This window comes from Lagopus muta, chromosome 3, assembly GCF_023343835.1.
Source record: "Lagopus muta isolate bLagMut1 chromosome 3, bLagMut1 primary, whole genome shotgun sequence".
Taxonomy (NCBI): Eukaryota; Metazoa; Chordata; class Aves; order Galliformes; family Phasianidae; genus Lagopus; species Lagopus muta.
This window is the reverse complement of record NC_064435.1, coordinates 85,792,368-85,813,813: the sequence shown is the minus strand read 5'-3', so window position 1 is coordinate 85,813,813 and position 21,446 is coordinate 85,792,368. Positions and strand designations below refer to the sequence as shown.

The 21,446-nt window shown below is 39.0% G+C and overlaps 1 protein-coding gene across 2 annotated transcripts in view; it reads right to left on the bottom strand.

Moving 5' to 3' along the window:
* The window catches only part of DTNBP1 (dystrobrevin binding protein 1), a 62,239-nt gene that overhangs the window by 8,681 nt on the left and 32,112 nt on the right, over window positions 1–21,446 (bottom strand). The window lies entirely within an intron of this gene.

Sequence of the window (21,446 nt, the reverse complement as noted above, 5' to 3'; positions counted from 1 at the left end):
GTCCTGGCCAAAGCTAAAGGCTAAGGGTTGCCTGTGTGCTGACAATGTGATAAATGGTAAGAAGTGCTGCCGCTGGGCTAAGCAAAAGCAAACATCACACATGAACAACAGAAAACATGTGGGGAGGTTTTGGTTAGTGGTGGGTTTTCTGTTTTGTTTTTATTCCCCACAAAGCTATTCAGAACTACATTTCCCATTATGCAAGAGCAGGGTTTGTGCTTTATAATACACCCAATAGACCCAGCACCAACAGAGAAGACACAAGCACCATCCGTACACACACATACACTGTTCATGGCCAATGTGACCTCTTTCAGACATCACTGGGGCTTGACACACATAAAATACTATCACATTTTTTCTTCCTCTGTGATTGTACCTTGGAACCAGCAATTGCTCCACCGCTGAGCACCAGGGAAGGAAGGCAGACTACAGAGCAAACACCGGCTTGCAGACAGCTGCAGATTTGTGGGACTCATCACTATGACCCACACAGAGGCCAGTCGCAGCTCTGAGCCACCTATGGCTTTCTGTGAGAGAGCAGCTATGCAGAAGCAAAATGTTTCTTAAGAACTGGGAGCTCATGGTGTCCGCCCCATCCCCAGGAACAGACCTCAGATCTTTGATGAGATTCAAATAGATTTGAATACAACAATTCTAAATGACTTCATATTTTGATTTGCAAACAGACTCTTATTCTGGAGGAAAAGAAAAAGCCATATCTTAAGTTGGAGTGCTAAGGCCTCGAACCAAAGTTGACCTCTAGACGAATCTCACAACACAGCATTATTTATATCATCAATATCCAATCATTAGTGGAATACGTATCTTGGGCAAAGGATGTAGCTTAGACAAAGCATTATGAGAACGTATCAACCTTTCCCTGTTTAGAAGCAAGGCCTACTAGTACATAAACTTCCTTGGTTCCTCCTTGAGCCCTGGCCAGGCTTGAGGTGGAATCCAAAAGGGAGAACTAAATCAGACAGTTCCACCTAACTGCCACATGAACTTCTTTATTCAACAATGTAAAAGCTGGACCCTCTTGTAGTGAAGTTGGAAACCTCATCTATGAGTGGACATACTGCATAGGACCTCCCAGGCTCTCCAAATCCTCACTATAACCTGAGCATCATCTGGATGATGGTAAAGTATTTGGGCAGCTGGCAATGCATCTTTTGTAATTGCTATCCTCATGTAGTAATGGTTAGGTGCACTGCCTTGCTCTGTTTTATTCTTGCTGTATCGTTTCATTTATTATCTCACTGCTTTAAACTTAACTAAAGATAAATGCACTTTTTAACTTGGTGTCTGTGACCTTTGTGCTGACCTTGTCTGCTGGCAAAACATACGTGCTTGAAGCAGAGCCTAGGAAGTGCAGACTCCAAAGGAACAAATTACAATAGCTTACAACCACATAGCTCAAGTGTAAAGGGAACTGTTTTCTGACAGCATTCGCATGACTGACTGACCTGCTACAAATTAAAATTCCTGCTGCTGTAGCTAAGGGTTTACCCAGCCACCAGCTAAGGACTCTTTTTTACGTTAATGTAAGACATTTCCCTGTTACACACAACAGATATCCTGAATAAGATGTCCACAAAGAAAGCAAACTGGGAGAACAACTACAAAAAAGCAGCATTTAAAAGTGTTTGTAGATTGCCAATACATCCCTTAGACCTCAGATGAAAATGAAAGATGTCAAGCTGTCCAAATACAAGGGCTGCTCTGGAAGTAATGTCTCCTACGTTATTATGTTGGCCAACAACATCAGAGGTGGATGTTGGTGGTGTGGCAGTAGGGGTTGAACCTTCCCAACAACAAAAACTGGAGCTTAGTCTAAATGCTCTTTTTTCCTCTCTGCAGTTCATTTTCTTTTTGTAGACTCTTTCAACCAGACCACAAAATGTATGCAAGCATTCTTCCCAGGGATTCTTGCTGTCTGTAACCGCATTATGGTTTCAATCCGCTCTTCACTGAACACACCCCAGGTTTTTGATGTTTCTTCAGCACTGGGTGGTGGATGTATGGGCAGAACTGAACTTGACACCTTACGAGGCCTAATAAGCACCCACCAGGGCAGAAAAATCCCTTCCCTGATATGCTGGCTGTGCTCCTGCTCCTACAGACTAGGATGCTGTGGCCTCTCTTGCTGCCTTGTCTGCTGCTGACTGGCACCCAGCTGGCTGCCTTCCACATCCCCCCAGGGCCTTTTCTGCAGAGCTGCTCCTCTTGCCCAGGAGCACAGCATTGAACTTGTACCTGCTGAGCCTCTCAGTCCTTCTGTCCTACTATTGTTGTTCTGAGTCATCCCCCAGTTTGGTAACTTATGCTTACAGCTGTCTCCTTATTTACCCTTTCAGTGCAAGAGAAAAACAAGAGAAGATGCTGGAGTGCCTCAAAGAATAAAGGTTTTCTCAAAAATGTTTAAATTGTTCATGATGGAATTTAGGAAACATTTTGACAGCGTGAGGGAGGAAGCTCACCAGATCACTCTTGCTCTGTAGTTTGCTAAAATGTGGTGGGAAAAGTGTTGGCAAAATTTGGAAAATGAGATACAGGCATGAAAATCTCTGATCCATGTAGGAATGAAACTAAAATAAATGAAAACTACAAGAGATAATTCTTTTAAAACTCAGATTCAACAACTTATTTGCAAAGTAAAGACTTTCTATTTCAAGTGCATATTCAAATGACTACAAAGCAAAAATTAAGCTCCAGCTCACTTGACAGTGAAGTCAGGTTTTCACTAGAACTCAGTGACATTGCATGTTGCTGCAGTCAGCAAAATTGTAGAAAACCATCTCTGCTGGAAAAAATACTCATAGCTCTGCATGAGATTTATTCTCTCAATATCCCGCATTTTCATCAAGAAAGATTTTACTAAAACCAAGGTTAATAAAATTAATGTTATTAAAATATCAGTCAATAAAATCAATTGCATTCCTTGAGAATATTTAACTTACTTGTTTTTTTACAGATTGCATCTGAAAGCAAAATTACAAATTAGCCCAGAAATAACCCAGCCAAGAAGGAAAGCAGGGGTCTCACCAGAGCAGAGGAATTATGTTTCCTGACGAGCAGTTTCAGTAAGTTGGCTTACCTCGAAAACTCCTTCTAAACAAACAAATGGCCTACTTGAGAACCTCCAAAAATACAGAATCAGCCTAAATAAACACCAGAACAAACTACTGGAAGCAACTGCCTGCATGTGTCAGGATTCCAGGTATTGGAACAGCACCTGGAGGAAAGAGCAGCTTCCGTCCAACATGACAGGATGCTGCTTGGGAGAAGGTTTCCATGTAACTCCAAACTTTATTTGGCTGCGGGTGATCATTATAATTAAGACATCCTAAAAATACACTCTACCTAACAGCATGAACCGGGTTCTAAAAATGTACTTGCATCTAGAACTAAGAAAAATAATCACACTGTCTTCTTTATAACCATATGCCTCACTCATATGGTGTGAGAAGAGTATTAAGAGTTTGATAGTATTAAGATCAGGTCAGCCAAGCAAAAAGTTATTGCATTTGCATTTATTTTACCGTTTCTTTGCTCTTTCCTACACTGCAAAGCCTTAAATTAAGGTGGCCTTTCTGGGGGCAGAGCAGCAGCTTGCTACTGCAGATGAGCACACACCTGGAGAGAACGCACCCATTTAACAAAGGCTTGGGCTTGTTTTCATTTTGGGCCTTTTGGGGGTTTTGAGCCCCTCACTACAAGAAAGACATTGAGGCCCTGGAGTGTGTCCAGAGAAGGGCAACAAAACTGGTGAGGGGTCTGGAGCACAAGTCTTATGAGGAGCGGCTGAAGGAGCTGGGATTGTTCAGTGTGGAGAAGAGGAGGCTCAGGGGAGACCTCATTGCACTCTACAACTTCCTGAAGGGAGGTTGTGGTGCAAAAGGGTCTGGCCTCTTCTCCCAGGCAAATAGTAGGACCCGAGGAAATGGCAAGAAGTTATACCAGAGGAGGTTTAGGTTGGATATTAGGAGAAACTTTTTCTCTCAGAGGGTGGTCAGGCACTGGAATGGCTGCCCAGGGAGGTGGTGGAGTCGCCATCCCTGGCAGTGTTCAAGAGGCGCCTGGATGAGGAGCTACGAGAGATGGTTTAGTGCTTGTGGCACTGATAGGAATGGGAGGGTGGTTGGACTGGATGATCTTGCAGGTCGTTTCCAACCTTGTGATTCTGTGATTCTGTGATTCATTTTTAAACAGCTAATACAACACACACGATTAATTTAGGGGTTCAATCAAGTATACAATAGGAAGTTAAAGATGGTTTCCTGCATGTGGAAGCATATATCTTGCTTTGCCCAACCATACATTTGCAATAAAACAAGTAGAATATCCTACATCCAGTTGAGGACTCCTCTGTAAATTGTTTTCTAGCAGCACAAAGGACAATGTCAACTATATGCTCTCTATACGACTACATATGCTACTATACTGCCTACTATATGCTCTATATATGCCTGTATGCTCTCTAGTTCTGAAACAGCAGTTTGGCCAGTCCTTTTGGCCAGTTTATTTCTCATAAAAACATTCTGAAACCCAAGTGTATTTGCCTGCTTCTCAATATTTTTTTTTAAATAAAGTGCAGACAAGATTTCATGTTTGCAATTGTGGTTACCATCAATAATCTCAGAATTTTTAAAATTGGCTTTAACCGCAGCCAAAATCATAATGGATTCACTGTACTACAGCATACTACTTTATTTATCTGCACTTGCTTCCAAACTTATCTGCCTTCCAATGTTCAAGTGTTCATCTCATGAAGGGTGGCAATGTTACAGCAAAAGCTTTAGGCAGCAAATTCATCTCCTCCAGGCCCACTCTTATCAGAGAATCATACAATGTTTGGGCTGGAGGGGACCTTTAAGATCATTCAGTTCCAACTCCTTACTACAGGCAGGGACACCTCCCTCTAGACCAGGTTGCTCAAAGCCCCACGCAGCCTGGCCTTGAATGCTTCCAGGCAGGGGGTGCTCACAACCCCACTGGGCAACCTGTTCCAGTGTCTCACCACCCTCGCAATGAGTTCTTGACTTGCTTTGGAATAACAAATCTGCAATCTAACATTTTTCAGTCTCCTGGTCCAATTTCACAGCAGTGAAAGAAGTGTTAAACTGAACTAATACAGAAATTCCACAGTAAACAAACTGGCAAGCATCTGAGCTCACGTGCCTGTTTCCTGCCTCCCTATGAATCTACCATTTACCATACTGTAAGAACAATAATTCTGTTAGTAAACTGCCAAGTGTTTGTTTTCAATAGGAATTACCCTGACATGTACCTTCACTATGTACTGATTTATTTCTCAAGCCAATCTGGCTTTAAAATCTTGCCACATGCTACAGAAAATTCCCACTGTTAACAAAAATTGTACTTGCAAACAGTTCAAATGACTCAGTGCTAGTCTACTGTCATGAGTACTGTTATTTATTCTATACACTCTCTAATTACTGTTTTTTTTCCATCTCCCTTCAAAATACTCATTTTCAAATGGAAAAACTAATCAATAGTAAATCTAAGCCCAAAGTACATAAAACAGAAACCACAGTACCGCAATGTTATGTTCAGGCTTGTGAAAGTTCATGAAAACATCCCAACTGTGACTAACAGCAGCCCATTACCGAGTACAAACTGATCTGCTGAACAGGTTAATTGCTATTTTCCATTCCAAAAAGGTAGCCATCATAGTTTGGAACCAGAAGGTTTAAAGCAAATGGCTTCTGCTACTCCAACAGTAGTGTTAATCTCAACATTGGCACACCTCAGATATTTGCCTTTAGATCTAATTATATGCTTGCACAGACATTATAAATAAAGGATGAGAGACTGTTTTGCTGTCACTACACATTGTGCACATGTTGAAAATGTAGGTTCCACGACATGGCAAATCAGTTGGCAGGTACTGGCTTTTGTTTGTCCCTAAGAACAACACCAAGTCTCGAACTCTTGCATTCGTGACATTGTTTTTCAGCCAATCTATAACCACCATCAGCTGTACAGACTAGCACAGAAATACCAGTCAGTGCTTAACTAACTCCTGACTCCCAAAACTGAAGATGAGCAATTTGTTTTTATTATCATTTTCTACTAGGAAAAATGAAAATGAGAGTTTCATTCCATTTTGCATTCTTAGAATAGCCAGTTTTTTTATCTCAACGTGAAGTTTATGTTTCCCTCTCCACTGAGAGCTGTAGAGCTCTCTGGATGAGTTTTACAAGCTTCAGGGCCAAAAGGAACGCAATGTGGGTTCACAGTCTCAATATGTTATATTACATTAAATAACATTATCTTATTTATTCCGGGACAGAAACGTCAAGAAAAAAAATATATTTACATTGGATTATGCAATGTTTATGCAAAAATCAGAATTTGCTTTCTATTTTACCTACGCACAGAATAGGTCTGTTGAATTAATTGCTCTGATGAGGCTGCCTGATGGAAAGAGACATCCCTCAGCATTAGCAGATCCCTTGTTATAGTTCTCAGGACAAACCCCTACATTCTACTCTGTGGTAACTTATGGGTATGAAAAGAGAATGCGTCTGAGGAACCCTTAAGAGGTGGAAGCTTTATCACAGCAGCGTTTTAGAAAACAAATGGAGGCATTTCACTGAGTTTTAGTCTTGAAATCCAAATTTCAGTTTTCAATGGACACAGTAGCCGTATTTTCATATAAGACTGGAAACAGAAAATCTTCCTTCTATTCATCAGCATTACTGCAGACCACTCACTTCAGCAGATAGTTAAGCATTTGAGGCATGAAGAGGGCCAGTTTTAAGGCACACTTCAGAACAAATCTTAGGTTAACGTAAGCAATGACTTAATCAGAAACAAACAAAAAAAATCCTACCTCAAAAAAAAAAATACACAACCATTTGAACAAGAATTTGTTTTTCCTCATCTCTTCTACATGATAGGGAATCTGGTATGTGTTATGTAAACAACATTTCATAACAGATCTGTCTACAAACGTGAAGCAAGTAACATGAAATGCTTTTGTCCATCAGAACTGGGAATCATTCTCAATATTCTGACCTCTTTCATCTGGAGCTATCACAGAACTGGAGATCCGAAAGCACAGAACCTATGAGACTTGCTGCGCTCCCAGATATCAGCAGTGAATTTATGTTAGTGTCAGGGATGCAAGGGCCTGGCTCTAACATGTAAGTGGGGCTTTGTCTAAAGGCAAATGCACATCTACCTCCTTGGAGTAGGCTCAATCAATACAAGAGGACCAAAGAGTAACTACAAAAGAAATAAACAGAAAAGAAGCTTCTGTTCTTCACTGTTTGTTCCTATTTTAAGCTAAGCATAACAAGGGAAAAAAACCTACAAACTAAACCTCAACTTTCAAGTTGTCAGGACTACAGGAATGCCAATGAAATCACTCTTCGTCACACACAATGCCTGCTTAAGGTGTCAAAATTTCATATGCAGTAATATATTTTTTTAAAGAACATCGAAAGCCAATGGTTATATCAATAACTTCATGTATTTATCTTTCCTTGTTGACTTAGTGTATTACCTTCTCTATTTCTGTCAAAGCAATATCCAGTACAAGCAGGAAAACCGCTAGTGATTCACACTGCTACTGCTATTTCTCCTTCCTCATTCTTAGAGATGAACAAGAAGGAAAAAAGACCTCAGCACATCCTAACAGTTCCTAGGAAGTAACATGAAAGAGGGGGAACTTCCTGACACAGCTATTAGAGATGCTTTACTACTTGAGGAATTTTAGAATTCTCATGGTCCTGCATTCATTACCCACAGGCCATCAGTTAGAACAGAGCAACTTATTTTGAAAAGCCCTATTTATTTTCTAATGCAAAACAAGGCAGCAATCATTCTTTTTAAAATTGAACATGTAACAGTGCCATATGCTACAGGCAAGAGAAAATGTTGACAGGCAACCCCAAAATTGATTACCTTTCAGTTCTTTAGAAACAATGAGGCTGAACATATACAGCAGCGTTTTAAGAATATACCACTACTGTCACAGTTTTGAGATTAAGCTCAGGAAAAAAATGGGCATCATACAGTAAGGTCAGAAGTATTTCTGACCACCACTGTATCTGACAATCACTGACAATCACCACTGGTGTGCTTTTTTTCAATTGACAATGTTTATTTTTAAAAAGAAGAAAAAAAAAAACCCTGAGTGAAAGAGAAAAGCAATTTAGTTAATGCAGAACCAGAATGGCTGTCAGTTTTCTAAGGGTAATTTCCAGTGTGCCTATTCCAAAGAAAGGATATTGAACTTCAAACTTTAATTAAACATTTTAGACTTTCCTCTCTGCTTCCAGTTTTCAGGTACTAGAAACCATCCTATGTGCTTCTCCATTTAATTTTGTACAAAATACTAAGCGGTCCATATTTCAGAAATAAAAGATCTTAACAGAAAAAGAAACCCAGACAAAAATTTCAGCTGGCAAAATATTGGCTGGTTTTAAAGAGCTCCACTGCACGAATAAATTCTTCTGATGAAATACATATATTTGTGTATGGGGCTGCTGAATCACGGCCTGAACCTCTCATTGATCACCTAAGGCATGCAATGAGTCAGCCATGGGAGCACAGGTGAAGGCAATTCAGCTGTGCTGCCAGAAGGAGTGGAGCCAGGCCCCACCTCTCCTAGACCCATTTAAGAGCTGACTGCCAGTTGGGAAGGTTCTCTTCTGAAGCTTCACTCTGCTGGAGTTTACCATGTGAGCCCAGGGTAGGGTGAGTGTCCTTCTTTTCTACTCTAGTATATTAACTGCATCAGCTGAACTCCTGGATATACTGTTTCATCTGTATATTCATTGATCATACAATTTGTAAGAGAAGTATTTTTGAAGAAGAAGGGAAAAAAGAGTGCTAAAAGATGATCTGCTCCCATTGGCTTGTGACTTATTTGTTCTAAGTTGTGCAACTTTTAATTGAGGAATTAAGGTCTATGTTAAAGACTTGTATAATTTTGCAGTTAATTCAGAAAGGCTTTCATAACTTTTCCATGTTTTTTTTTTTTTAAAGACATGCAAGGATAAATATTAAAGAGCAACCCATGAAGGGAGGTGTAAAACCAAAAACCTACTTTCCTTACAGTGTCTAAACTATGATGGAAATGTGTAGCAGGCGTTTTTTTTGTCTCATGCTTTAAGTCTTCCAGTATCCTCTATGGCAGCCAATATTCAGTATTAACAGAAAGAGAAATTATATTTCATTAGTTATCAAGTTTTCACTCTGAATTCATTCAAATTTTTACCACACTTATGTTTTTATAAAGCCAAACAGAATAAACTAGTGCATCAATGTTGGCAAAATCAAGATAGGCCGTCACTCCACTAAAAAATAAACCTGATTTTGCAGTACTAGATCAAACTGGCACCACCACACCCCAGACACATTTGTGCTTGGGTGCAAAAAATAACTTTTGTGGATCAAACAATTCTGAAGAACAAACCCTTCTGTTGGCTTTTGCTTGTTTGCTTTCAAAGATCAGCAAGTCTCATGTGTCCTCCTGCAGAGGGCATAAAACTGACAGCAGGTGTAGAACCAATAGACATCACATTGGCACCCATAGCCACAACCACTATGGCAGCTGTGCTCACTTTCAGTGCATGATAAAACTCTTTTCAAAGCTCAGTCATTAATTTGTCAGCATCAGGCATAAAATTACAGTGTAATTTGAACCTGTGTTCATATCAGCTTAGCTTGCAGTATCAGATAAATTGATTTCTAAAGTACGTCATTCAAATCAAACTGACTGCAACATTGATTTCCAAATATTGCATTAGGCTGGTTTAAAGACAGTGTGCAAACCCTAACAGGTCTTCTCGTGTACGCAAGAGTTTAATAGCTTAAGATTAGTAGGTTAATTAAATTAGTTGAGATTAATAGATTAATTTATTAGGATGAAATAAGGCTAGGCAAGTTTTTCTTTGGTTAGTATAGCCAAGCAAGTAGGTCATCTGCATCCTCATAAAAAGAGCATGATTAACAGATAAGACCTTTTTGTTATTTAATGTTCATGTTCTACATCTGCTGCTTACGAAGAGAGGTAATCATCATCAAAGCAGTGTAAGCCTTACTAGGTCTATCAGTTGCTCAACTCAGTATTCAAGCACACACATAAGGAAACAAGAGACTTCAAGTAGTGAACTTGAGAGAGGCTGCAGCAGATGCCTGATGTTACTAATGCATCAGTGGAGCAGGAAACAAGAGAAAAAATACTGAAGGAAAGAAGATACAAAGTAAGAGAAACGAAGATGGAGCAGGGGAGGAGGGGAAGGGCAGCTGACAACTCGGGTTGCTCATAAATAAAATATGACCCTTTATGCTGGATTTCTCCAGTCTGGTAGAGATTAAAAAAGTTGTGAGGAGAAAACCAGTCCTAACCAGGACAAAGAGCTCCAGAATGCTTTGTTGTGTTAAAACCAAACACTAAGAACAAAATTCACCACAACAGAATTGGCTACTGCCAAAGAAGTCTGCACAATTGAAGCTAATGAACCAGACAAAAACCCAAGGAGCTGCAAGAGCAATTAGAGATGAGCACGAAAGCACACGCGTGATGAACAGTAGCAGCTAGAATCTATGCCTATGGTAAAAAGGACCTGACAGATGACACCTAGGATACAGTGTCTCATTCAGGCAAACAAAGGAAAGCCTCCTAAAGGATGTGCAGGCATCAAAGTGACAGCGAGGAGTGAATAAAAGCAGAAATTCAGGAAGCTGATAAAAGCATTGACATGGGGAAAGGCAGAGGGAAGGGGGCTGCCTGAAGAGAGAAGTCAATGAAATCAGGCCTGTGAAACCTCAAAAATACACTTCCTGCAAAGTTGCTCCTTTCAACATGCACAGCTATTTGAGATCTCTCCCCTGCCTTCTCCTTTTCCAGCATACAGTGGCATGTAAGTCTTCAGCATCTTCTGACACGTCTCAGGACAGCAAGTGCTTAACTGAGCCTGGGCTGTGATACAGCATGAAATGCAGAATTAATTTCCCTGACATCTCTATCAATTAACTTCTGCCATTGGTAGGCATTTCAAAAGCCTTCAAATAGAAGTAGAGGATGTTTGATTTAATATCTTTTCCTTATCTTCTGAATAGGCGTAAGGCCTTACTAATTTCATTTTCAATTTTATTATTTACAATATTTTTTTATCAGTAATAAGCCATAAGTACTCTAAACCTCACAAAATGCAGGCACATTTACTACATAAACATGTGGTTAATTTCTGAAAAAGGGGAAGTTCCTTGACCATGACCCCATTTGTCTAACCAGCATCCTTCTGCACAAGGTGATCTGTGGCTTTTCTCAGCTCTGTAGCCATGAAAATCACACTCAATACCTGTATGATGTGTATGGCCACCCATACCTGTAACAATTCAAAGAGATCCTGCAAAGTGATTCTGGGAAAGCAAACAGAAATGCTGATTTTTAAAACATTAAGATGGACCACAGGTAGAGGTGTACTGACCCCATTCTGTGGCCATTTTTTGCTGTATCTTTATATCTATGCTTACATAACATGCCTCTAATTAAAAGCTGAATATCAACCGATTTTAAATGAAGATACTATTAGAGCACAATATGGCCATTATTAAATATGAATTATTTGTTCACAATGCCTTCAGCATGGCAATGGGAAAACAATGCCTTCAGGCCACCATTACATCCGCCCTGTTTCCTTCCCTTTCTTTCTGTCATCACACATCTGCTTTGTCAGCCCCAATAGTATCTATAGGCAAAGTGACTTGTTCCATCTTTCCCAGAGTAACCAACAGGAATTTTATTTGATATAAACATCACAATTTTATTTCTGTGTTAAGAGTTAATGCTTTTCAACAGAGATCAAGGCAGAATACTTAAGTTTTACCTCCAACAGACGATATCCTATTTGATTACACTGGCTTCACACAGAGAAAATGTCATAAAAGCCAAGGTTTATTTTCTAAATTGAAGATTAAGTGTCATGGAAATGTGTTACAAACCATATTATGGGATCTGAATGTTTGATGCTCAGAGTTTGGGATGTTCTTTTAAAACACAAACAAGGCAGGCAAGATGGGATAGTGAAGGATGGTTGAAAAAAAACAAATCCATCACAGTATTTTAACATAAAAATGACCTGATCTGTCCCAGGGCTTTGCTAACAATAGACCTTTTGGATGTGGAGAACATCATGGCTACAAGGTTTTTCCAAGAGAAACAAACCAAAGATAGCATCTGGTGCATGTACCATCCTCTGCATCAGCTCCTGAATATACTAGAAACCAGAAACAAGGGTTGAGTTGCAAGTCTGTGAACCAGCCAAGAGATACTGTGAGGGCATTCTTCCTCTTTGACAGATGAATTTTCACTCCATAGAATGATAAACCAAGAAGGTATTCAGTCTGAAGCGTTGAACTTCAAACTATTGTGATTCTCCTACAAGGTATCAAATCTGTTCAGAACAGTGACAAGGCTAACGAGAACTGAAATACGCATGAGGAATCAAAGTAACATAATTACCATTTCATGCTCTAAAAAACTATAAATGTTTGGTGGAAAGCCTCATGTTTTGAAACATGCTTGCTGATATTACTCTTTTTTAAACTGTTTTTCATGCAATCTTTATTTATGCTATTAAGTTTCCTTGACAATGTGTGTTCATATATGCAGCAAATAGAGTATCAAACAGAGACTGTTCCAATCACAGCATGGTGAAATTCTGACCCAGAAGGAAGAAAACACCAAGATTTGATACTACATTCAAACCATATTTCCAAAATACGATTGGTAAAAGTGGTGTATTACCCAATGTAACCAGTTCTTCCCAATCAACCACGAAAGGTACACACGTTCACAGCTTTTCATCAGGCATGAAGTAGTTATTTTTTTGCACTCAGAAACTTAAGCAGCAAGGCTCCCTGTAAAACGCTGATTTGTCTGTATGGCTTAGAACAAGGGACTTTTTATACCATCAATCTGTTTGTTTTGATTAATTACTTTTATCTATTAATATGCCTATATATGCCAAACCCCTAAGTCAGTTTCAATGAAGACAAATGTTTAAGTGCATGCTTAAGTACAAATGCATTGTATTCGATGTATTACAAATGAATTCACATGTGAATACCATAAATATTAAAAGACCAGAATGAATGACATTTTGCTACAGAAGTCTGCAAGGTAGCAGTTTCCACTTGCTATTTTAAATGGGTCAGAAATGATACACTTGCATACTGCTATTATAATCCATTTTAGAAGTGAAAACTATAATCATAGCAGCTATTATAGACTGACACCCTGCTTTTTCTAATGCTAGTTTAGTATTTTCAAAAAACTGAATGATGATATTCAGCCTAGTGGAAAATAATAAAAAAAACCTGGAAAAAATGCTTTTCATAAGCATGCAGCTATATTAATGCATTTAGAAGTTAAAACAAGAAACCGCATTCCTGCAGGTAAAACAGGAACGCATTTACAGTGAATCAACCTACAATATAGGTCATATCTGATGATTCTCTGTTTAGAAATACCTTTCCTGATCAGATCAGCAGATAGTGAGTTCCACACACACACACACACACAGGGAGACTACGTATGAGGGCATTCTTACATTAAATTTTGTTTAAATAAAATATTCTTCCAAAGTCCTAGGCAGTCAGAAAGATTGCCTCCCTTCCCCTTTATCACCTACAGGGACAGGTGACAGATTAGAGAGAAAAGCAGTAGGCAGCTCACCAAATCAGCAGTACTGAAAGCACAACGTACATGCACTGCGTGACCAAGGCTCCACAAACCGATTCAGCATATTAATACCTCCAGCTTATCAAGTAAGGTAGCACACAGACATGCCATTTGTGCTTTCACTGCTCGTGCTGCACTCATCCTGAAGCTGAATGCAGATTTTCAGATCACGCCAAGATATCTGGAAAGAGATGTAAGCACAAAAGAACAGCGTGCAGCAACTCAGCTCTACAATGTAAAAGGCTTACGCTGAGAAGTAGTCATGAAAAATACTGCTCTGCACGTATGAACTTTCTGACTTGGAGATTTTAACATTGTCATTATGAACCCGGAGCCTCTCGAAGGGCAAGACTCCTGAAACAAAATACTTGTCCGATATAGTCTTAAAGAAGTCATAGTACAAAGAATTCTTAAAATAGAAGCTTGCAAAGCGCATTATATTGTCAGAGCAAATCTGTCTCCATCCCGCTAGAGATGCTAGGTCGGTGATCCGCATATAACTCCACCTATCTTTTAACGCAAAAATGCTTCTAGTACCACTGCTTGTGGGCTGTAATGCAAAGCCCTGGCAATTGTCCAAGACTTGAGAACCAAGGGCACACTGCGTTTTCATTTGTCTTTTTAGGTCATGACACAAGAGATCACAGTGATGTCCAATAATGTTCTCTATACAAGTGCAGATGGAAGTCAGGACGGCACTCCTAAAAACACTGCTACACTGTGCATCAACTTTGTGTTTACATAAGTTACTTAAAACTTCCAACAGGGCTTAATAAAACATAAAGCTGAGAAAATATCCCTTACAACATAGAATTGAAAACCAAAAGGTGAAGCAGTGTAGTTTTGTACATGGCAAACTGGCATTCCAAGCAAATACAGATAGTTAAAAACAGAAATTATGCTGTTTTTGAACAAGAAAATGAAAAACAAACCGAACGTATTATTATTATTCTTACTAAATTTAATCTCATCCCTAATCCTATCCCCTGTGCTCATAATATGGAAAGGAACATTCAGCACAGAAACAAGCAGACTGAGTTAGAGGACAGATCAGTTGAAAATCGGTAAGGAAAATCTCTGAGGAAATGCAAGAGTTTGGGACTTGGGATGTGGTTAAATCTTCTGACAATAATAAAAACACATAAATAAATGATCCCACTTTTTTTCTGTCTTGTCCTTGAGAGCAAGGTTGATGGTTACGTGCGGTCTTGTAGCTTTATACTGAACTCTCCTTATGGCGTTGCCATGTTACCTTCAGAACAGCAACCAAGAATGATGGATATCAATTAACAGAATATGGCAAAACTGACTTTCAGGCCACTCACCAATGACTAAATTTATACAACAGAGCTATTAGTTCTCAAGTTCTGTAGGTGGAAAAGCAGCACTTTTGTAATAAACTCATAGAAACAACAGCTTATGGGGAAAAAAAAAAATGTTTCTGCCCTAAAGATTTCAGTAAAGTTGGTCAAATACTCTTGTGTTCCTCCTCCCAAATAATTTGATGACTGGAGTAAGTCAGAAAACAACTGACGCTAGAATAGAAGAACAAATAGTATCACACCATAGGCAGATGGCATTTTCAGTGCTTATAGGATTTTAAAAAGCCTCTTTGCTGAGTTAATACTAGAACAGTTTAACACAATTAACAACTAGTTGGAGGCATACTGATCAGCAAAAAAGAAAACAAAAAGCTACCCCAAAACAAAAATAATGCCCAACCCCACACTGGCTTTTCACAATTATTTTTTCCTCTTTCTCTTTCTGTTGATTCCTTCAATGTATTTACTGATGGAATTCTCTCCCACCACCCGCCCTCCAGCCAGCCAGGCTTTCCTGGTGCAATAACTCAGTTGTTTCTTTAGCACCTCCTCTCATTTGCAGCTGTCCACTGGAGATTTCATGACTGATCTATCCCAGGATGCTATTTACGCTGTTCACAGTTGAATTAATCTCAGTAGCTCATTTATCAAATGCAGCTTTATCACGGAGATCCTTTAGCTCCTAAATCATTTTCACTCAATAACCTGTCACTTGTACAACTTTCTGGCTTGCTGCTACCTACCAGAGGACAAAATGTGTGAGCTAACATGGTTTTCTTAGGAATTTTCCTTAGGAACATCTTAGGCTTATGATTGATGCCTTTTGCTGGGAATCTATTCAACCCTTCCCACTAATGGTTATTTTCATCCACATTTGGAATGGAGGTGAAGACTGAAAAACACCAAACTCCTACAGATTATGTCAGAAGTGAGAGTTGGAAGAAAATCATCTCCTGTTAATGATCTTATACCAGGAACAGGCATGGAGGTGGTGACTTTACCTATTCCACAGGCACATCTAGAATGAGACAGGTTGTTGCCAGACAGCAACTTCCATGCCCTGTTCTGCAGAAACAGCTGCCATATGCACCCATCCTTAATCAGACAGCAGGACAAAAGAAGAAAGCTGAAAGATTTTGGAGAACATGGAAAGGGGCCTGGAAACTCAAGAAGAAAACTAAGGTACTGTGGGGAAAAACCAAGAATACAACGGTGGGGGAAATGCAAGGATCCATAGAAAGCTTGGGCTTGTTCAGCCTGGAGAAGAGAAGGCTGCGGGGTGACCTCATTGCAGCCTATCAATACCTGAAGGGAACCTACACCCAGGAGGGGAGTAAACTCTTCAAAAGGGCTGACAACAGCAGGACTAGGGGAAATGGTTTTAAGTTGAAGGAGGGAAGATTTAGGTTAGATGTTAGGGGGAAGTTCTTTACTAGGAGAGTGGTTAGGCCCTGGAACGGGCTGCCCAGGGAGGTTGTGGATGCCCCGTCCTTGGACGTGTTTAAGGCCAGGTTGGACGGGGTCCTGGGCAACCTGATCTGAATGTGGATGTTTGGTGGCCCTGCTAGGCAGGGGGGTTGGAACTACATGATCCTTGGGGTCCCTTCCAACCCGGGTGATTCTGTGATTCTGTGATTCTGTGATTCTGTGAAAGCTCAGATTCTTCCACAGAAAAAAAAAAGCCCAAACCAAATGGCCACTACATCTTGTTCCTACTCTCATCTTTAAATTCTTGTAGCTCTGCATCAACAGTGTTTTCAGTACAGAAAAGACATCCCATCTGTCATAAACAGGTTTCATTAGTACCCTTCCCGTATTTCTGCCTGTATCACTAATATTAATCAGATTAGTTCCCAGACCGACTTAAAGATGTACTAAAGCCCAATCCGTATCCCAGGACATCCCTTCTCAGTATTTTCTTCATCTTCTCTTCCAGAGCAATCTCCCTATTTACCAAAACAGCTTAAAAACTGGCAAAATATAAATAGCTGAAGTAGAGCACCTCTCCAAGGGCAACTAATTCTCTGCCAATTTCTTTTATCATGTTGCAAGCCCTGCAGGTCATCAGAAGTATAAAGTAAGCCAAGTTGCTGTTTTTTTAAACAGTAATGTCAAGTAAGATTAGCATAACAATTACTATTGCCTCTTTTCTTAACATAGTACTCATGGCAAGGGTAGAGTATGAGTTTTATTTTCTGCATGCTTTACTGACATTAACCACCATTAACCACCATTATTCTCACTACTGTGGCTAGAATCACCTAGTCACAAAACTAAAAACTGCCCCAAACTCTTCAAACTAAACACAGAATTTCCAAATTTAAACTCAATCAGATCAAATAAGTGTTTTTTAAAAGCTAATATTAGAGTTATATGTATATATATGTATATGTATATAACGTGTGTATTTTAAGCATGTGAGTAATCCTTAAAGAACTGCACTACATCCATCAGTCAAAAAGTAACAATACGTGTGTAAAAACTGCCATAATACTTAAAAAAAATAATTAGAACTTAATATCAGTCTTTAATCTTAAAATGAAAATATCTCATTATGATTAATGCTTTTTTGAAATCTTGAGCTTTGGATGAGTGTAAGCAGCACTACCAGTCAGAGTTTCAGCTTTTCTGAAATACATTCAAGTCTTATTTGAGAATGCATTAAAAATGCCTTTAGGCATAGTCCAGCATGTTGCAACTTTCTTTCAAACACATCTTTTTGTCTTGGAAATCCTCAAAATTTCCAAATTTCTATGAAGCTTAACTTAAAATAAATCTTTTTTTTTTTTTTTTCTTCTTTATTAGATAAAATCTTTCCTATTTTCTCTTTTATTGTAGATAGAGCTCACAATTCTTCTGTATACCAAATTCATTTTCACTTCATGAATTTTATGAGAACTAGACCAAACAATCATCAATATGCAGGAGAACTCTTCAGTGGTACAAAGGTCACTCAGGCGTACTGTAACTCTATGGGGGGACAAAAGAAGACAGAGAAGTGTCTCTGCCAGACTTCCTCCTATTCTGTGCCTAATGAAAGTTTTCATACCAGTTATGGTTCCCTAGATATGCCTAGAAGTCTGGGACTTGGCTTTCCATTCTGTCAGCTTTCCTACAGCTTTGCATCCAAAACACATTTGGATGTGATGAGAACCAGATACTAACTGACTGGCAGTGCAACCCTCTAAATATGTACCAAAAAAACAAAAAGGGAAAATACATATGTCACCCAAGCCCTTAACACAGTGAGACAGTCACGTAGATTGCTGGAGCCAGCAGCAGAAGCTGCAAGCACTTCCTGAGGGCCCTGCTCTCCAGCACCTTCCAGGAGCAATGCTGCACAAGACACCAAAGGCACAGACAGTAAACTAGTGTTCTTTAAAGCAAAGGTTAAGCCCATCCTCGTAAGCCTGCTGTATGCTTAAACAGAGTTTAAAAGAAATCACTCCATTGCAGCTGCCATTAGGACTTCAGACAGCCAAGTCCACACAGCTGTGGTTTGCACATCACCAGTGGGCCACAAAACATCAGCTCATCAAGTAGCCCCACTTTCATTTCCCACCTGTGTAAAAGCACAGGACACACTGTGAAAACCACTCCTCATATTTTCATTTGTCTTCTCAGGGAAGTAGGGGTTTTTCACTTTAACACTGGAAAACCAAAGAGAGAAATCTGTGAGGATTTCTTGCATGATTATGATGCAAGTTAAAAGCCTCTCGAGCCAATGGAAATATTGGTGGGCTAGGCCTAGAGTGATTATATAATCATCTAATTAAACCAAAAGCGTATTCATATAAATGGCACTGTTTCTGTTTGATTTATAATGAGACACAGCCAGCTACATTTTGATCAAGCCTCATTGATGCAATGTCAAAATAGCATTAGCTGGCTTCTACATAAAAGGAAAAAGGGTTGAGTGACATCTCCACAAGATTTTCATTTCCTCTTAATCTACCAAGTCACCCAAGTCATTAAAAATGAAACAATGAGTTCAGTTAGTCAAAACTGTCTCTTAACCTCTTTCAGCCTGAGCTTACACATTCCATTAAAAATGTGTGATTTAGAAATATTACATACACCTAAAAATGTTTCACTAATTTTAAAACATGTAAGTATTTCATCTTTTCCATTATTCAACATCATTTTCTAAAGAACAGTCTTGAATCTGTTCAGTAAAAACAAATACATTATAAATAGGATGCTACATGAGCAACAATATTTAAAAATTATGTTTGCACGGTGTCACAGCTCCAATGCCTCGACGTACAATTTAACACTCCCAAATAAATGCCAGTACGTAAACTGGGCAGAGTTGGTTACCAGAACATCCCCTTCTTGCCCTTTTTCCTAAAGAGGAGTAGAGAAAGCTGCAGCACTGCTCCATGTCCACACGCACACCTCAGGCACCCACCCTCCTGAGCTGCATGATTAGAAAGCAGAACAAGTAGTTGGTAACAGGCTGCTGTGGAAGGAGGCGTAGAGATTTATCTAAGGATGCGCTACACAGGAGGAATAAATTATTTCCACTGCAGCTTTTAAAGCATTTCTACCAATTCAGAATGCTGGAGGGACCAGAATAGCATTGCGTTCACAGTGCTACAGTGCTACTACCAAAAGAAATACTGTCATATGGAGAAATATTAAAAAACCATGAGATCTGTAACCGTACATTTAGCTACAAATCAAATTGATGGAATGCCTGCACTAACATTTACATATCTAACGTAATAACACAGAGGAAGCACAACTGAAAAAAGAATACTGCCATAAGGAATCCGATCACAAATTCATTTGCACAGAGATGCATCCAGAGGCAAGAAGAAGATACTTTTGGGTAACATCGAACACCGTATCACATTTGATCTTGTTAGAGAGAAGTAATCTTTCTAAGAGCATGTAGATGAGTATTTCTTAATTTCTGATTAACCGCAGCCTACAGAGATGGGGAGCAAACAGATTATTGTGAGAATTCTATAGGCCAATCTTTCTTTTTGTATTACTTTTTTTTTTTTTCCCAGTCATCAAGAAGAAAATATAGAAGGAAATGTGATTAAAAATAATAATAATAAACCTGGTTACCACAGAGGTGCTAACCACTCCAGAATTATTGTTGACACTAAAGCTCATGCTTAATGCTACCTCTTCCTATCAGTCATTGGAGGACTGATATTGCAATTGCTCCATTTCAGAAATATTCTGCAATTCCCTATTTTATTCATTACAGCAATTAAATTGTAGGCCACAGACACAAAATAGCTGCTCTTCTGTCCAGGATATCACTGAAAATAAGGGAAAAATTGAAAGATTCAGCTCTCTTGATACCACATACCTCCAGCAACATGTCTCCATTTCAATCTGAGGAATTAAAAACCCAAATGAAACAAAATACAACTACTGTCAAGATGTACAAAATAGTTAAGGAAACAAAATGGATTATGCCATGAGTATGCATACTGCTTGCTATAAACCAGTGATTTTGAGTGCAAAGTGGTCACACTACATTTAGCAGAACAGAGTGTAAATATTGCCACCTTTATGTGAAGTCAACCGTTCTGTCTGAATACGTGGAAAAACGACTATTTGATATATTAAGTATTTCTAATGAATACAATTGAAAGGAGTTCTCCCATACCACACGAATTGCCTAATGTAAGATGCTAAACTTTGCTATACATACATGTACACCAAATTTAGTGGTCAAAACTACAACTCATAGGTAGCACCTTGATAAAGGCATACTCTGCCAGGTCATTAAAAAAGTATAAGAGTTCAATTTTATGTTATCTGTTGATCCTGAACATCAACTGAAAAAAGCCTGAAAAAATCCATGTGAATGGCAATATAAAAAGCTTCTTCAGTGGTTATATAAAAGAACATAAAAATCAGAGCAGAAATCCATCTCTCAGTTTCATTTTAACCGATGCACCATTCTAGACATAAACTTCGTTACAAATTAACATCTTAAAAATGTTCTTAATCATGTTAACAGGAATGCTGCTTCAGATGACACAAGGCTGCTCATTAAGGTAAGCAACAGCAATTCATTTAAAAATATGATTTTATTATTCATAATTTCATCTGAAGGAAATAAAAAATTAGCACAACTGTATCTACCTTAATGAATCCACCGTTCTAATTTTTAATATTGAGTTTCTATCTTCAGATAACAATTCTCCCTGCCCTCTCATCCTCCAGCATCACCCCACCCTCAGACAAAAGTCTGCCTGAATATTAGCTAACACGGTACAGTTGCCTTTGTATCCTTTTAGTCGTTCATATTTACTCACATTCAATCCAATTATTATTATTCTGACAATAATGCAAAAGAACAGAGCAAAGCAATAAACAAAAGCTCTGACAAAACAGACACAAAGTCGCTATCTCCCACAGATTTG